Source organism: Aythya ferina, assembly GCF_964211825.1.
Source record: "Aythya ferina genome assembly, chromosome: 16".
In the NCBI taxonomy this organism is placed as follows: domain Eukaryota; kingdom Metazoa; phylum Chordata; class Aves; order Anseriformes; family Anatidae; genus Aythya; species Aythya ferina.
In genome coordinates, this window is record NC_140315.1 from 5,191,556 (window position 1) to 5,209,797 (window position 18,242).

At 44.7% G+C, this 18,242-nt stretch overlaps 1 protein-coding gene across 1 annotated transcript in view; it reads right to left on the bottom strand.

The window, feature by feature from the left end:
- Nucleotides 1-18,242, bottom strand: part of GNAS (GNAS complex locus) — a 150,725-nt gene that overhangs the window by 126,151 nt on the left and 6,332 nt on the right. The window lies entirely within an intron of this gene.

Here is an 18,242-nt window from a genome sequence, read left to right on the forward strand (position 1 = left end):
ACAAACAAAGAAAAATCCATAAAAAACGCCAAAAAAATACCCAAAGCTCATCCTCTGCAGTGTACAGGGTGCTTCTTTAATATTTTCAATCTGCAGAGGGATTTAGCTTTGGGCTTTCTTGCCGGCGAAGGCAGAGGGAGCAGGGCAGGAGCGGATCAGAAGGGAGAAGTTCCCCCAGAGGGTTTCAGAAGTTACCGCACATGTATTTCACCAGAGGCTATTTTTAACCCGGCAGCTGCTATTTTTACCAATGTCAGTGTTTTCCATGTGTTGAACTCTGTCCCCATGCAGGCTGCGGGGCGCTGCGCCCCGGCCCCCCCCAGGCGGCCCCCAGGCTCCCTGCTCTCCCCCCCGCTCCTCCTCCCTCCAGCGCTGGCTCTGGGTTGTCTGCAGCTCTTTGGGAGCTCTTTCAAGAGTATCAGCAGAGCCTGGACTCCGCTCCCCGCTGCCCCTCCTCTGTATGGATATATCTGGGGAGGGGGGGGGGCTGTGCGTGGTGCAAAGTCCAACCGCCAGCACCCAGCAAAGCTCCTGCTTCAACTTCATTCCTCTCCAAACACATTCCTGCCAACCCGGAGGGGAGAAGGAAAAAAAAAAAAAGGAAAAAAGAAAAAGTAAACAAACGCCACTGTTGCTAAGTTTTGCACTTTATACCCTTTTATATTTACAATCCTCTCTTGGCTAAAAATAGCAACACATGATCCATTTATAACTGGCCGGACATGCCCCGAAGCCGCTGGCGGGGCCCTGGCTGATGAAAGGAGCTCTTTGCGTTCCTTCTACCTGAGCTCATCTCGCGCTTAAAGGGCTCAGACAACCCCGCTGCCACAAAGCACGCATTGAAACCCCTGCTGCTTCCAGCAGAGATCAGGATAAGGGGTGCAAAAAAATAAAATAGCAAAAAAAAAAAAAAAAAAAAAAAAAAAAGGCTGCCCCCTGCCCTTCTTGGCATGCTTGGAGGAACATGGGAGCAGGGAGGTGCGGGAGGGGAAGGCGGCCCCAGCATGGGGCAGAAGCGTGCCCCAGCCCACAGCAAAGGGGCTGGGGAGGCAGCTCAGGGTTTAGCTTGGGGTTTAGCTTGGGACGTGATTGAAAAGTGAGTCTGGAACTTGCATCAGAGGTGACCATGGGAACAACTGGGGGCTTGGCTCTCAGGCAGTTATTCTGAAATCGACCTTTAGATGGTACCATGAGGTGGTCACTGTGGACGGACCCAGAAGTGGCTGGAAGCAGTGCCCGGTTTATCTGTACACCACTCCAGGCCTGGTTCTTGGGCTTGGGGTGAGGAGTGACTCCAGAAGCAGTGCTAAAGCTGGCCTAGAAGCAGTACCTCAACTGCCTGAGGCAGAAATGCGTGGATTTATTTGCAAAAACTGTTCACACAGGAAGTTTTAAAGATGGGGTATTTTCTTCTTTCACCATTACTAGCATCTTCTGAATCCAACGTTAAAAATTTCCATCAGCACCCATGAAGGATTCTTAGCTGCGTGTGTAGTGTAAACAGCTCGGGGACTGCAGGAGAAGTCACAAGGGCCAGGCCCAACGCCTGTTTCAGTGGAAGCCACACCTTCCCTCAGAGAGCCCAGGTGCCACACGAATGCCACTTCCCATCTAGTATCAACAAGCTTCAATGTTCTAAAATTTCCTCTTTGAGGCACACGTTTCCTGCTTTTAGTCTCTTGCGGAACCAGGCCCAGGTCAGAGGCAGGAGGGCAGGTCACACATCACCCCACAGTGGTAACAAGAACTACAGCGTGGGACTATGCTGGCAACCATCACTGTTTTAGCAAAGTTTACCACAAAGGTGCAAATCCTAGATGCTTAGTAATACACAGTCAAGCCCTCCCAAAGTTATGGGACCTAAAAGCAAAATATACCTTCCATTTATGAGTCTTTCAGGTACTTTAGATGTTTCTCAGTACCTCAGTTTCTCTTTAGAGCCAAGGAACACTGTTTGCTTGGAATGACAGCAAGAGTTCAGTGCAGCATGCCATGGATTGCAGCTCTGAGGAAAAATGTAAGAATCATGGTGGGACCCAGAGATGAATTGATTGGAACAGCTGGCAACATCCTTACCTACATTTATTCTTTACAGCCCTATTTCAGTTGCTGTTCTGCTGCTCTTCTTGGTTTTGGTTTCTCTATGGGAAACCACACCACCTGACATCTCGTCTGTGCTGGACCTTTCAGGCTGCGTTTCCCCTCTGTGACTACACCACGTACACGCTCACATCCACGTGTACCGCTGCCTTCGTCAGCATCAGACATCCTTCTTCCGAGTGCAACTGCAAGGGTTATTTTGCTGACAAGGTGCTGAGCCCACAGGTTCCTGCCCCAGCGGCTGCAGTCTTCCACACTCCTGCAGCGTGCAAACACCAGCAGCCCTTTTCCTGCCCCTTCCTCTCCCTGGCACCTTCCCCTTCTCACCATCTTCCATTCTGAAGCTGACACCCAACCCCAGTCCTTGCAGCTTTGGCCCCCTCTTCTGTTGACAAAATCAAACTCCCTGGCCATGATCCCCTTGGAGGTCTGCCACCTATTCAACAAGTAGAAATGCCCCCCCCCCCTTTTTTTTTTTTTTCTTTGGAGGGCCACAGCAGGGTAGGTGCACAGAGAACAAAGCAGCACTGCAAGCAGTCCCTGTAACACAGGGTGTGATGGCTGTGGTGATGTCCTCTGCAGCTACACTGGCTCTGACACAGGTCTGATGGCCATGCTGGTGCCAGGAATACCTGGCTTGGGATAAAGCATGTAAGAGGGTTGTTGTGTTGCTGAGATCTCCAGTCACCATCTCACAAATACCCAACTATGGCCTGACATAAGGAAAGGGGAGGAGAAAATGGAGCACACGTATCTCCTGGGAAAATACACAGTATAACAGCATTTATTTATCCACACTAGAGGATGTTCCTGGAGACTGCTACTGCCCTGCACTTCCCTCTTTCTACCAATGCTCTTGTCCTGGGAGTGCCCCTTTGCATTTGCTATTTATTGCTCCTTGCAGATGTTACATGCCAGTGTCCCCTGCTAAGATGGGACTTGGCCCCTCACTTACAGAAGTGACAGAAATCTGACATCTCTAGCTGTGATGATGGAGGATTACAGGGCAGCGTTAAGGATGCCAGGTATATGGAACCAAGACAGCCATAACAGGGACTGAATCAAATAACTCAGCCCTTCCCAGCACTGCTCTGGGGTGGTGAAGCTTCCAGGAAGAAAAAAGCAGTCATTCCTTTGTGCAAATCAAAACCAGCCTGAGGTCACCTAACAATGGAGCGGTGTGAAATTGCACATGTGTAGCTGAGACAAAGGCTTTAAAACTTCCTTGTTTAAAAGGCCAGAAAAAAAAACACAAAGCCCTGGTGTTCCTGGGCTACTGGATCTCCCCATAACCATTGACCTTTTATATTTGTTTATTTTTGAAATGTGTCACTATTTTTCTCTTAAGTCAAATAATTGAATGATTTCCACATTCTCTTCCCTCTGACCTCTTATTTTCTTCCTTTTCTCTAGAAATGCTCATTCAGGACTCAAATATTAAGAGTGGATATGGCCTAAATGTTGCAATTCTTCATTCCACAGATTGCTATCAGTATTGCAATCACTGTTCCCTCTGGATCTGGAGAAACCCACACAAAAGGACACCATGAAATACAGATTTGAATAGTACACACAAGGAATAAAATAGACTCTTCGAAGAATCTTTACAAAAATACTCCTTAAGAATTAAGAGGAAAGGGCATTATTTTTACAGTGGGAGTATTATAAGCAATGTCTTCTGCTCTCAGCAAGGCCTCAAACGTTCGTTTTGTGGATCTGGGTAACTATTAGGCACTATGATTGTATTACCCCTGTGGAATCATTCTCTCAGGCTAAATTTGCTTCCTCAGACACCCTGGCATCACTCAGCAATTCTGCCTTTGCTTTTGAACAAAGCTGACTTGACCTGCTTTGATCATACGTGCTGGGAGACAAGAGGCAGAGAGCTCAAAAAGAAAGGGATTCTGGAGAGGGACGGAAATCACGCAGCCAGCACTGTCAGCCAGCTGAAACAGATGCTGCAGTTTTGGAAACGACTGCAGCTTTACTGCCGAGAAGGTGAAGAGCGAGGTTGTCACCAGGGCTCCCCACTGCAGCCACATCGAGGAATTCTGCCTGCAAAGAAAGCTGCAGGCCAGTAAGAAGGGCTAGGGGTCCTTGCCCAACAGTAATACAGCCTCAGTTACGTTCATACAGTTCTACACCACTGCAAATAGCACTTCTGTTGGAAGTCCACCATCTACCAGAGGAGGTTATGCCAGAACCTCAGGACAGTGAACTCCACATCTAAATCCAGACTCCTTGTGAAGGTAACGAGTCACACTGGAGAGGACTCTGCTCTGTTACATCTACAGCCTATGCTAATGGGCCATGGGAGTTGAAGAACAGTTTATAAAGCTATCTATGCACTTGGCTCTGCTGACATTTAGCATCCTAAACTACAAACCAGCATCCTGCAGGACATGGCCTTCACTACACTGCCTGCAGAAAGCTCCTCCACTCATTGCTTCCATCGAACTGGTCCTGACAAAACCTTCCTTACCACAGAGCAGTTTAAATAGAAACTCCAGAACCAGCACACTTCACTCCACGCTGTTATTAAAATGATCTCACAGATTTTGGTGAGCGCTAAAAATTACACTGTAACAATGCACATGCTCTTACAGGGCTAAACATGCTAAAGAATCAAGCCCCAGCGGTGTCCTGTGGGAGAGACCAGCAGACCTTTAAATTGTAGTAGCACTTGAGGGCGCTCCTGCAATAAATTTAACTCACCCTAAAATCCTCCACTTGGTGATACGAGTTGAAGTCTTCTGTTAAAATATCACTCACCCACGTTGACATGTATATTTTTGCTGTTACAACACAGTGGCCCTGCTATTTTGGTAAACAAGGAGCAGAAGTTAGTCCTAACATTAAACATTCAAGGTTAGCACCTTGTTGTCCTTCCTAATATTCACACGAAGTGATAAAGGGGGACAGAGGAGGAAGAGGACAAGAAAACAGTTTAATTCAGATTTTCTTCCTCCATATAACAAACGTGCTCTGTGTGAAATGTTGGAAGTGTGAAAATGTCTTCTAGAAACTTAAAAAAAAAAAAAAAAAAAAAAAGGATGAAGATTCAAGCATCACCTTGTCTCAAAGGACAGACATGGGTTGCTGTAGTCCCTTATGGGCAGGGTGACTAGACCACTTTTTGCTCTGGTTTCCTTGGCCTTTAGAAGCATCCTCCTCACACAGACTTCTTGGTCCTCAGAGAAACCCCCATCCCTCCTTCACCTTCCACCTGTTACCTTCTCCACTGCATCCTTCCCACACCTTCCTTCTTGCAGGTCCTGCAGGTTGCTGCTGTGTAGTTTGGGATGCTCAGTGCCAGATCTGAGATCCAGCCATACAGTTCTACCCCAAGGGAGCATCCCAGACACATACATGCTCCATGGTTTTAGTCATGTTTCAGTTCTTTCTGAACTCATAAAATTCGTTCCCCATTTTTTAACCCTGCTCCAATACAAAACAGACAAAAAACAGGAACAGTCTTTTGACTGAAGTTACGCACTGTCAGCCCGAAAACAGCATTCTGTTCAGAAGTTCTGCCAGTGCAGCGCTGCATTTGATAATATCCCTGGTTTTAATCACAGCACTTCCATATTTAGCTCTTCCTCAATTTTGGCCAATATGCTCAATAGTTTTCATTGCAGAATTTTAAAGCATCACATGCTTTTTCTCAAGTAATATATAGATATTTTGAGGGGGAAGAGAGAAACCAGACTATGCTACATTGGAGTTTCTTTGTAATACTGACTGCTTAATAGAAAAAGAATGAAAGGAAACACTGAAGATTAAAAAGATAGTTCATAATATTTTCTACTGTTCCTACAATACTATATTTCTCCATCATTTTATTCAACAGTTGTCTGTGTCCTTAAGAATTTAATATTTAAAAACATCCTTACTGGTGTTTTAGAAAGTGTCAGACTATAATTTTAAGCATGCAGAAATATAGCAAAGCAGGTGTGCTTGGCAACATATCCTAAAGTATACAGACTAGCTTGCCAGAGCTTAGAGATGACTATAGCATCAGTCCTATAAAAATGCATTCAAATAAGGACTACTAATTACATGTCAAAAATCATCTGCAATTGTAAAAAGGCAGGACAAAGTCAAAGGGAAAGCAATCCAAGGAAGCTGACCTATAAATCCACAGTTGTCAACAAAAGATAAGCCAACAAAAAGTAGAGTACAAAGTAACTGAGAAAAGTACTCTTTATCTGCAAAGATGATGAATTAATCCTTTCTTCTCTATTGTTCTGTGATTAGTTAAGAGTTAAGCTTTTTTTTAAAAAAAATAAAAATAAAAAAATCAGGAACAACATACAGCACATATCCGATTTTAACAGCTCCTCTAGCTATGACAAGGAATTGATCTCAGGGTTGATCTCTGGAAGCCAGAAGACCACATTTTATGCCCGAGTTTTGGCTCATTGAAGCCATGGCGAGGCTCGGAGCAACCTGATGCTGTGCCACCTCCCCGACACGGTGGGCAGACCGACAGCCAGGCTGCTCCCTGGGATCAGCAATGTGCGCACTGCAAGATCTCCGCTTGGCGGGGGTGGAAATCTTTCAATCTCTGTTGTTTCCTGCCGAACCAGCATGGCTGGAATCTTCTGTAAATGGGCAGCATATTCATTTGCCGAGCTTCAGACTTAGTGTTTTACCAATACATATGAAAACCTTGTGTATCCAAGCTCAAACTTTCTAGGAACAATTCCAGTAAGATGCCTAATGTTTCCTGCTCCATGCAGACAGGGAAAAAAAGTACAACAAAAAAAAGAGAACCAAACTCATTTATAATCTACTTTGACAGTTATTGAGAACATTTGGCACCTATTAAAAAATCTTTAAGATTAGACCCTGTGAGCTATAAAAAAAAATATGTAAATGTGAACTTTACACCACATTTAGTTCACTACTGTGGTAGGTTCAGTCAGTTATTTTCCATTGAAAAATTATCTTCAAAAGAAGCCAACTGCCCCACAGACAGCAAACATCCACATACCGCTGGCGTGTTCCCATGGGCATCCCTCCCACCCCAAAGTCACAGCCACAGAAGCAGCCCCCTCCCTCGAGGGACACGACGGCTCCAGCAGCAGCTCGCAGCCCCACGCTAACACAAGGATAAGACATGTCTGTGCTCCAACACAAAACACACTCAGCACAGGCACAAAGAGCTATTCTTGCTCAGAATCAGATCTCACCCAGCGCCTTATCCAGGTCTTTTGCTGTCATTTTTGAGCTGGTGCATGTTGCCCTGTACAAGGCTATTCACCAAAACACTGTAATCATGAACCAGGCAATAGCTGCCCATCCTAGAAAGCAGACACTATATAAAAAAAAAAAAAAAAAAAAAAAAGAGCTATGAGAAGAACATGGGACCAAACTGTAAACTCAGCCTTAAAAGCGGAGCAGACAGATCCCACAGTCTTAAAAGACTTTGAAACAACCCAGGTTCACGTTTAATAGTTGCTGTTGCCCATGCCAGTAGCATTACATGAACAACCATTCAACGTTTTAGAATTCCTCTGGAACAAATTAAGTCCAACTACTTGGAAACTGACATTCTGAAAACAAAACAGGAGCTTTCTAGAGCTGAAAATACAGTATCATCATGTGGATTACCAAAATAGCAATTTGATAACAAAAAAGCCACTAATTTGCATAAAATGATTGTAAACCAGAGCCACAGATGTTTAGAAGCCTGGGATAGAAAAAATAAAAATGAAGGAGCTACATCTAGGCTCCACACTGACTGCTGGTGGTACAAGACTAATTTTCACTTTTCTTGAAGTGACCAACATCTATGTTTTTTTTTCCTCAATATAACAGTCTGATATTATTTTTCTTGCCACTCAAGCAAAACTATCTGTACTGAGATCTGTATCCTTATCCCATGGGGGGTTCCCATAAACTCCAGGCTCTTTAGAGGCAGCTTCCTTCAGCTTAAGCATAAATTCAGAACCACAGGCTGTTTAAGGTGACACCTTATGAGAAAGGACGACATACTGAAGTATCTACAGTGGCAGAGAACTGGGCTTTCTGCTCAATGTGATGAAATATTTCAACATTTGCCACAGTTTAAGCCCCACATTAATAAATAAGCCTGTGTGAAAGCTATTCTGTGAGAAAGGTACTGCAGTTTCTAAAGATACAACTTCCAAATGCAAATGTCGTATACTAACAAATTTGTTTTGTCTGCGCAAGTAAATTTAATTAATAAAAAGAAGTTTCTGGCAGCCCACTGAAAGTTGGTCTTGAAGCCTCTCAGAGTTACATTTTCTTTCAAGTACTGCTAAATTGCTTAGAAGCCACAGAAAATATATGTTAAGACAGTTGCTAATTTAGAGAAAAATGACCTCATCTGGCACAGTGTCTACAGCACCGATCACTGCACCACAAGAAAAATATTGTTGTACTGCAGCATGTGAAGCCTTGTAACACAAGTGACGCCAGGTCAGAAGGATCTGACTTACAAAGAAAGGTCGAGATCGAGGTCTTGCTTTTACTGTAAAAGATGAAGTCCAAAAAGAAGTTTTAACATGAAGGGCTGGGTGGAGAAAAGATGATCTGAACTAAGTGAATATAAACTTCCCCCCCACCAGGAGCAATAACGCCTTCCAAATGTAGTAAAATGTTTTCCAATAATGACAAATTGAGGTAAGGAAGTGATGTGCTAAGTTACGCTTCCTAGGGTCTCTTAAAGTAATGTAAGGAGAGCAAGAGTGTTATCAGAGCAGATTGTGCATGTGCTTAAGGCTATGTAAGCAGACCCCAAAGAGAACCCAGGGGAAACTACATCCCTAATGTAAAAACTTGAATGCTTTATACACTGGAGAGGGCAAGTAAGGTATTTATAAAGAACAGCTCAAAATCCCGGTGAGTAAGGGTGTACCAAAACCCCCGATTGGAAACAGGCAATGTGGTCGTGCCCTCCCATGGACACTGGCACATCAGTGTTAGTCCATTTAAAGAAGTCCTAAGGCTGTGACACAGCAAGGTATGAGCCACAGTTCGGTCAAGTAACTGTTCCTCTTAGGACCACTGTGTTGAATTCTCTCACACTATACATGTAAAAACCCAAATCATAGTTTGGTATTAATGTAGGCGGCATTAAGGATAAGGCATTCCACTCATACATCGCTTTCTCATATCTTCTGCGTTTCTCCACAGCCACAACAACGTGTGCCAACACAAACACGTACACGTGTGTATGGGCCAGGCCTCAGCTAAGAAACAAGCACCACCAACACACTGCTCCTCTGCCTCCCTTCGCATTTAAACCCACAAGCAAACTTCTCCTTAACTGCAGCATTATCAGTCAGGGAATTTACTTCCTCGTTGGTGCATGATCCAGAGAAAGTTCACAAGGCAGACCGCCTTATTAATTCTGAGTAGACCCAATACTCACCAACCTTTCCTCATGATGATTCATTCTCACTTGGATTCCTCTGACATGGTGTCAGTTTTGTTATGAAACCACTTACTTCACTGCAAGTGGCTTCAGTTGGCAGATCAGTTTCATACAAGAATCTGACCAAGCAAGATGTTAAAGACGTAAGATAACTACATGGTGTGAGATGACGGTTGAAGGGTGCTTCATAGTATGTTGGTGTCATGTCCCGTTCCCCCTTACCCCCAGTCTGGATGATCCTCAAGAAGTTTACCAGTAAAACATCCTCTGTAAAGAAACTGCACACAAATACTGCCCATCCTTAAGCAACAGCAGCAGGATATTGTCGTGTTGCTAAGGAGACACATGGGATTGCCTGAAAAGATGACTGTAGCACCCCAGGCTGCCTCTTGGACTCTTGGTTAATGCTGTTTAACATCACCTTTCTTACCGTGACTTCCCAACTTCAGGGTTCCAATTTCAAATGGATTTACTTCAGCTGTATTCCTAAGAAAAAGGTGGTCTGTACCGGGTGAGCTCAGTGGGAAACGGAGATCCCAAGTATTCAAATACCACATGGAGCCTGCTGAGTTATCCAGATTTCAGCTGAATTAAATGACACATAGTTATGACTACTACAGACATCTGTTTTCAAGAGGTGTCTAGATCATTAGCAGCTAATTCTATGCCTCTGTGACATTCCCTGCCATATGCTGGGGGATAATCTCAGCAACCAACAGGGATTTTCACCTCAAATCCTAACAAATCTGCTTTGCAGGGCTTCGTGGGTTTTCTTATGTCATTTATTAGATAATACTGCTCAGCTGCTCTTCTCTGCTTTTTCCATGCCATGTATCTGTTGTTTCACAGCACCCAACACCCAAACACTCATGCAACCTACCTGGTTAAGTGACAATTTTTTTCACACCATCCTAGTAAAAAAAAAAATCCCTTCCTTGATAAAGGTAAATACAAAATTAATCTCCTGGGTAAACACACTCAAACTCGTCAGTAGGGTTGCACGTCTGTGCATGTAACACACAGTATGAAGAGCAAAGGGAGAAGACCTAGCTTTACATGGATCTTCATTAATAGTGAAAAATCAGAGGGTTTTTGGCACTCCGTGAAATAGGTGCCTATGCTGAAAGATGCAATGGTACTTTGCAGCCATAACAAATGTGAACACACAGAATTTGATGTTTGGCATTAACCAATAATAACAAGCCTGGATGCATCTTCAGTACCAACAAAAGCCATGAGCCAAACTGCTCTGGAGCTTCGACCAAATCATTTCTCCAGGCCATAAGGAGAAGCATCACAAATCTGTTGCATTTGCTCAGCCTGGTGGCAGTCCTTCCCTGCAAAAGAGCACACAAAACCTCACTCAAGCTCTGGCCTCTTACTTTGCTAGCTAGGTATTATCTTTGCTGGGCTTTCTGATGGGTTTGGCAGTCACTTCGACCTCAGTGGCATCTCCTGAATGCTGCCGGGGAAGAGGGACAGCTGTCAGCAAGAGCTGCTGGTGTTTCCACCCCACACTTCCAGCCCTCCCAATGAAAGACAGCAGGGAAATGCAACAATCTTGAATGAACTGTGGCAGACCAGAGTCAGGGTGGGGAGAGCGGTCCTGCCTGGATTTCGTGGTCCTGCCTCCTGCCAGCCCTGAAGGAAGCCAGCAGTCTGATGAGATGTTTCTGTAGTCCCAGAGCTTCCCCCAAAGCTACAGAGCGGTTCTGCCGCTGGCGAGGAGGGATGTGTGGCTGGGATATTTTTATCTCCTCTTTGCTCCCATCCCTGTCAGTCCAAAACAAATCTCAGCTAGTGAAGTGGGAAAGATGGTTCACAAGGAGAAAAGGATTCCCCAGCTCGATTTGCGTGTCACCACTGGGTAAAGCAGACACATGCCACTGCGGTGGCACAGCTGCATTGTTCCTGGTTGCAGCCTGGAAAGGTTACTGGAAGTTGGGAAATAGCAGGCCTACTGCTTGATTTTTAGCAGCTGAAGAGCAGCAGTAAACCACATAAGTATTATGTAAAATGATCTTTTTCTAAGTATACATTTATTGTGCACAGAAGAAGTGGATTTAATTACAAACAACTGGAAGTTTTTAACAGTCTAGATTGCCCCCTACTCCCTTTCTAAAAACTAAGGTTTGGCAGCAGCTTTTGGGTTTCTTTGCAAGTCTTCTAAGTATTTCCTTGGAAAGACTTTACACTTGGTCCCAGGCAAGCAGTCAAAATCAACATTTAAAAAGCATGCCCTGCATAATTTCCAGGATTCAGCAGCATTAAGGTATACTTATGGAGGCCAGGAAGAGAACTGCTTTTTGTACTTTTTGACTTAGTGCATAAAGCTGGTCTTCAGACAAGGAAGTTTATATTCCAAATAATATTTTTAACTACATGCGGTCAAGTGCATAACTTATCAAGCCTTTCCTCATCCCCCTCCCAAAATAAGCCTGAATCGTAAATGTCCTTGCAGTGTTTAGTTTTTTCTCAGACCTCTACTGGAAGCAACAGATTCTCAAACCTTCTAATAGAGAATTATTTGATGGCAGAGAAAGTTTCACATAACATGTTCTTAAATTCCCTTTTACAGTAAAACTACAGTTTGGGCCAGATAGCGATACTCAGACTAATTTGGCTGGTTCTCCAAGGAGGATTAGGAATGATTTTGTGATCTGTCACTGTGCCTTGGCTGGGGGACAGTAACAGCAACACAAAGGTGAGAGCCCTCACTCATACAAATAATCCCACTGAAATCACTGTGACTGCTTTCAGATCTGCAACGCAAGTTTTTGGTTTGATCCAAAGCCCATGAGATTTCACCCATTTCATGTATTTGATCAGGACACAGGCCTTTGCAAATTGCTTTTGACTTTTCAATAGTAGTACACATGACACTTCTGGATACAACAATTTACACATTTAAGGACTAACCTCTAAAAAATTCTCAGATTTTGTTTTTTTGAATAGACAGACTAGGAAGGTTTCCTTATGAATATTTTCAGTGTATTCAAAACAAATGCATATTCTGAAACACCTGGAAGTTCAGTCCTGCATTGTTCACCACCTTTTAGATGGTGTAGCATGAAATGCTACAGACAAGTGAAACCTTCACAGAAGCTGAAAGGAATGAGAGAAATGACAATACCAGTAGCGTTAAGGAATCACGTTTAGAGGAAAAAATATCTTTGAGCTTTTACAGACTAAAAGGTATTTATTTGTTCTATGTTTCTAATCACCAGAAGAAAAACTGGGTCTATCAAATCATGAATTTCCTGTGTGGGGAGAAGGCAGGGAAAGCATCGAGGGAGTATATTATGCAGTATTTTTCTTCCAAGAAAATAGTTTTATCTGGTATTTATAAAAAACAGTCTGAATGCAGACTGTCAGCTCACAATAGCATGCCCTTCTTCCTCACTGTCTCTGTTTCCTCCCCTTGTAAAGCTGAAGTCCCACAAATTCCCCAGCGCTCCAGAAACCCTCCGGCTAACCAGCAATCCCGAGATTTCAGCATAAAAGCCACCAGAAAAAATGCAAAACCAAACAAATGCAGCCCACAGACTAGAAACTGTGCCTGGTGGGGGGGCAGGGAGGGGAAGAGGAAGAGGCTGTGATGCAAGGCACGAGGGCAGCCTGCCGGGGAGCAGGGCAAGCGCCCAGAGGAGCTATTTCTCATTCTGCAGCAGCTCTGCTTGGTTCCCCCTGCGACCAGCATGGCCTGGGGCACAGCCACAGCACATCACAGTCTGCGCATCCCAGGGATGCATGAGCACTGTTGGTGGCAGGCTCTCTGCACTTTGCCCAAGAAGCCAACAGAACTCAGGCTCTGAGGAAGGAAACAAGGGGCTTGCACAGCTGTCAGTGTCCCAGTCAAACTACTGAAACCAAAACTAAGAAGTCAAAAAACTAACATGAAGGAGTTGCCTTCCTTTGATGCCTGAAGCTCATCTCCAACAGTGCAGGGCAATAGGAGAAGATCAAAACAGCAGTAAGCTCATCTATCTCAGAGATGGAAACCATGCTGCCCATGTGGAGCCCAAGCAAGGAGTTTCAGCACCAGCATTGCTGCAGTGCCGACCGGAGAAGCTTGGATCTCCCACTGAAAGCCACAGCAACTCCTTGCCTGCTCGACCAACAGGCATCAGCCCCATTGTTGCAATGCCTCACAGCAACTCTTACCACCCAAAGCAGGATGCAGGAGGTGAAAATGGAGCCCTTCCAGGCTCAACAAGGAAGAAAATCCCCAGGGAACTCTGCCATTTTTGGCTTGACAAGAAGAGAGAATACTTACAGTAAAAATGTAGTTCTGAAGTTATTTTAATTTGCACTGATGAGAAAACAGAGCTGGGCTCTCCACAAACATTGCCAACTGCTCTGGGATGAAAAGTTTCACATTTTTCTTATGAACAGCAGAGCTGGAGCCTGGAGAATTCCTTCCATCTGCCTTTGGTTGCTGCACACGCTGGCACACAGAAAATGTTTATCGGTAGCAAGACCATGATCAGAACCACTGCAGTATATTAGCGAGATCAAAATCTCTGGAAAAACACATACCTCCTACTCTCCTTGCATGCACATAAGATAAAGCCCTACTGCAGGCTCAGGTAACATTACCATCTACTGCCTGATACACAGGTGGAGCTTGGGGCACCTGCTTGCACCTGGAGTCACCTGCTCTTGGGCTTCTCTCAGTTCATCAAACATGCAAACACAAGAGCCGTGTCTGCTCCACAATTTACAAATGCACTGTGTTAACCAGTGCTTGCTCGCTCTCTGCCCTTACCACCCCATAACAGTGCTGACTGGCCCTCGTGCACTGGGCTTTAGAAGCTCCTCCGTTGATGCTACCTGCCCATCAGTGGTCAGTAATGCACTTGGTCCGCATATCACTGAATTTCAAAAAATAAAATAAGATGCATGCTCCAAAAATGCAAACCTCAGATTTTAAAAGCAACTTATTTTGGATTAGCGTTCCTAAAATTTAATGCAGAGAAAGCTCACGGTAGGCACAGATGTGTGCACTGCCCCAGTGTTGGGCTGGGGTGGGAACACAGCCCCACACAGGGCAGTGAGAGGGGAAGAAAGCTCTGCAGTGAGGGCTCTGGTCACACCTGAAACTGCTTTAAAATGAAACATAAAACCACTTTTCCCACTCACACTGGCAGAATTCCACCCTACAAATAAATCACCTGCAGCTCCCAGGGATGCTGTCATAGCAGCTCCCACAGCTGCTTCCCCTGGGACTGCAATAAATGCCATCCCCGCACAGGCCGTTCACACGCGGGGTAGTGCAGGGTTGGGCCCTCCTTTCATTTGTTTTTCCACTGAACCCGATATACTTCCTGGAGGTCAAAGTCGTGAGCTGAGGCAGCACCGCAATGCGCAAACACGTCTGCGCCGAGCCACGCTCAGGCAGGGCCCTGTGGGTTCAGTTCCCAAAACCAGGCCCCGAGCGCGCTGCCGGCCTAGCGCCACGCTCAGCCTTGTGGTGTGCACAGAGCTGAGGTACTGGTTTGGGGCACTCGCTGATCTTCACATGAAGATTTCTCCTTGCAAGAATGTTAACCTGTGCTTAAGATGAGAAAGAGGAGAAGAAATAATGCCTCAGTAGGAAGAAAACCTCCTAGAGCCCCCCTCCATTCTGGAGGCAGAATTTAACTGGGTTTTCCCAGCAATTTTAGTTCTTCCCCCACTTCCAGCACGCTTTCAAGGAGATTGGAGAGCTGGCTAAACAGACTAAGACTGTAGATTGTAAATCCACATCTTTCTCTTAATTAGGAACTGATCCATCCTCCCTGGCATCCCCTTCCTTCACTTGGCAAAATAAATACTAGCAACTCTCTGACATCTGTTTAACACCTTCCCCGCATTCCTCAACGCAGAGAACACTTATCAAGTTTTCTGTGACATGCAAATCTTATAAAACACTGCCCAGACAGTTCTGTGGATTTTCTCTGCAGAAGGAACATATTAGAGGAAGTTAAGAAAACTTCAGCTGCTATTTATAAGCCATACAGTGGCTTGTTTCTCAAAAGCCTCATTGACCAGGGGAACAATGACAGTAAGTTTAGGGAGTTCAAGTTCTCTTAAGACACCCTTCAGGCCCATATATCTAAAATATTATGGATTTACATGCCCGCAACTGGGCTTTCTTATAACAAAGATCTGGACTTGTCCTCGCTTCAGGGAATTGCCTCTTTTTCCCTTTACCTTTTTCATACTGTAGTAATTAGAAAGATTCACAAATATGCATGATTTCATTGAATAAACGCACTCCCAAATTTAAGAGAAACAGGGAAGAGCTGTGTGTAATTAGAGGTAACTGTTCTTTGTTGTTTCTCTTCCAAGAATACGAACACACCTTACTGAGTTCTGCAGGTATTGACAGCCCACAGAAAAGACACAAACTATTCACATTCCTGTTGAGATGACCACCTCAGTATTACCTTCTTTTTGACACTACAGTTTTTTAAACCAAGCTATGACTGCTGGCCAATACACTTTTCAGCATCTTGCCAGAAGCTGAGGTGCTGCCTGCATGAGGCTGTTCAAGGGCAGACAGCATGGGAAAGGCAACAGAAGCCTGTGCCAAGGAGAGCTGCGGTTCCCTATGAGGAGCTCCGCTGGGCACAAAGACTCCTCTGAAGTCCATCCGAACGCTGTAGGTGGGATGGCTGTGCCAGCATCTCCTGCTCCCACTGCAACGTCCAATGCTGCTGAACCACACATTGCAGACGCGATGAGCTATTTATGAGGTCCACCCAAAGAGCCTAAGCACTTCCCCTGCAAAGAGCAGAAATACTCAGTTATTTCTGGGAATTTCTCTTAAGGTTACAGGAATTGCCAAAGAAGGAAAACACAAACAGCTAATACACCAGCTAATAGATATGCTTTTAGCAACAACACTTGCAAATGTTAAAAATTAAAACATCATCCACCTCCTTTCAGCAGACGATACTTTACAGAGACAGATGTGTAACACTTTAAAGCAGATGAGAATACAGCTAGGAAATACAGATGTACACAGATTGATCTGTGCACATACATAATATTTATATAAAAGAAAGATACCTTTCTAAAAACACATTTGTCTGTGTGTAGCTGAATATAAGTTGCAAGATTCCCACCATTTTTATCAGGAGTTACCAAAACCTAGCACTGGTTAAAGATACAGGCCTCCCAGTGATTTTCTTCAGAAAAAAAAACATTGATTTTTGTTCCTAAATTTGTTTCTGACCACTGACATTACACAGAGGGATCAGAAAATGCACTATCACTACAGAAACATGCCAATAAAATACTATGATACAGCCTGGAAGAAAAGCCAAGCGCCACAGGCAAACAACGTTGTAATTCACAGGCCAAGTCCTGGTCAGCCCAAGACCAACATGCCAGTAGGCAGTCAGTAATACTCAAGAGTACGTGCTGCCAACTTTTCACCTGTCTGCGGCACTGCTTTGTAGCTCTAGCACTTGAGGAGACCACCTAAAATACACAGGCACTACAACACCAGCCTCTGCATGTCAGGGCAGCAGAGCCCCCAAACTATCTTCAGAAAATGCGTTAGAAGCCTAAGGAGTACCTTTTGGGGGGGGGGGGGGGGGGGGGGGGGGGGGGAGAAACCACCTTTAGCCAAAACCCTGACCATTCCCACCCTCCAAAGCTGTATTGGCAGATTAACACATACAAGCCCCCTCAGTTTTACAATTTTAGGATGGCACTGGTGTCATTCCAGGTTGCTGCACAAACCTCTGTTACCACTGAAATGTGTGGGTTCAGGACATCTGAGGAGAACGGTCTGTAGCTTACATGAGCAAAACCCTGACTTCTTTGGCCAGTTACTAGGACCAAGTAGGTCACACCACTAGCAAGGGGGTGGAAACTGCTCAATGAATAAGATTTTGCACAATTGTCTGCAGAACCCCACTCTGGAGCAAGCTGAGAGTACAGATGGAAATAGCTGCAGGAATAGCATCCATTTGGAGTCAAGGTGGGATTGCGCTCTACATTTTTGCATCTCACCCCTCCTTCCTAAGGAAGCTATACAAACAAGGGTTGATTCCTCTAACATAAGAAAACTGGTAGACATCAGGTCTGGAAAAAGTTGTCATAGCTGGAATCTACATCCTTCCAGCTCTCAAAGAAGGAAAACAATTTCTCTGGACCAGGTATTGTACCTTCAGGCACCCAGCAGCTCTTCCTGAGCTGCCCCAGATGCCTCTTGCAGGCAGCATACAACACAAACACAGCTCCAACATATATATGTATATATAAAAATAAATGCTGAGAAACTGGGGAGACTTTGAACCACATTATTGTATGCAGCTCCAAAAATCTCACAAGTGCGTCATGAATCAGACAACAGGACTTTGCTTGTACTTTATTGCAGCAGTAAAGTTTGAACTATAAATAGCATGGAAGCACTTGGTCTCTCTTTTTTTATGATTTATTTTCAAAGTACGTTCTCTTTTAAGAGGCACCAGTTTGTGTTCAGTCCTCCTCTCTCATTTCTTCACTGCTGGTGCTCTCCATCAGCGATTCCCAGCCATGACACCGCCAGACCTAGAGAAACCCTAGCACAGGAGACAGTTCAATTTAAGATGCTGCAGAACAAAAAGGAGCTAACAGCTACACATGAGTGATCAAGCAATGTTGCCTGCTCTGGAAACTGCAAGTGAAACAGTGCTCTTCCCACTCTTAAAGAAAAAAATCATAGTATGGAGCTGGCCTAATAGCACACAAGTTGATTGGA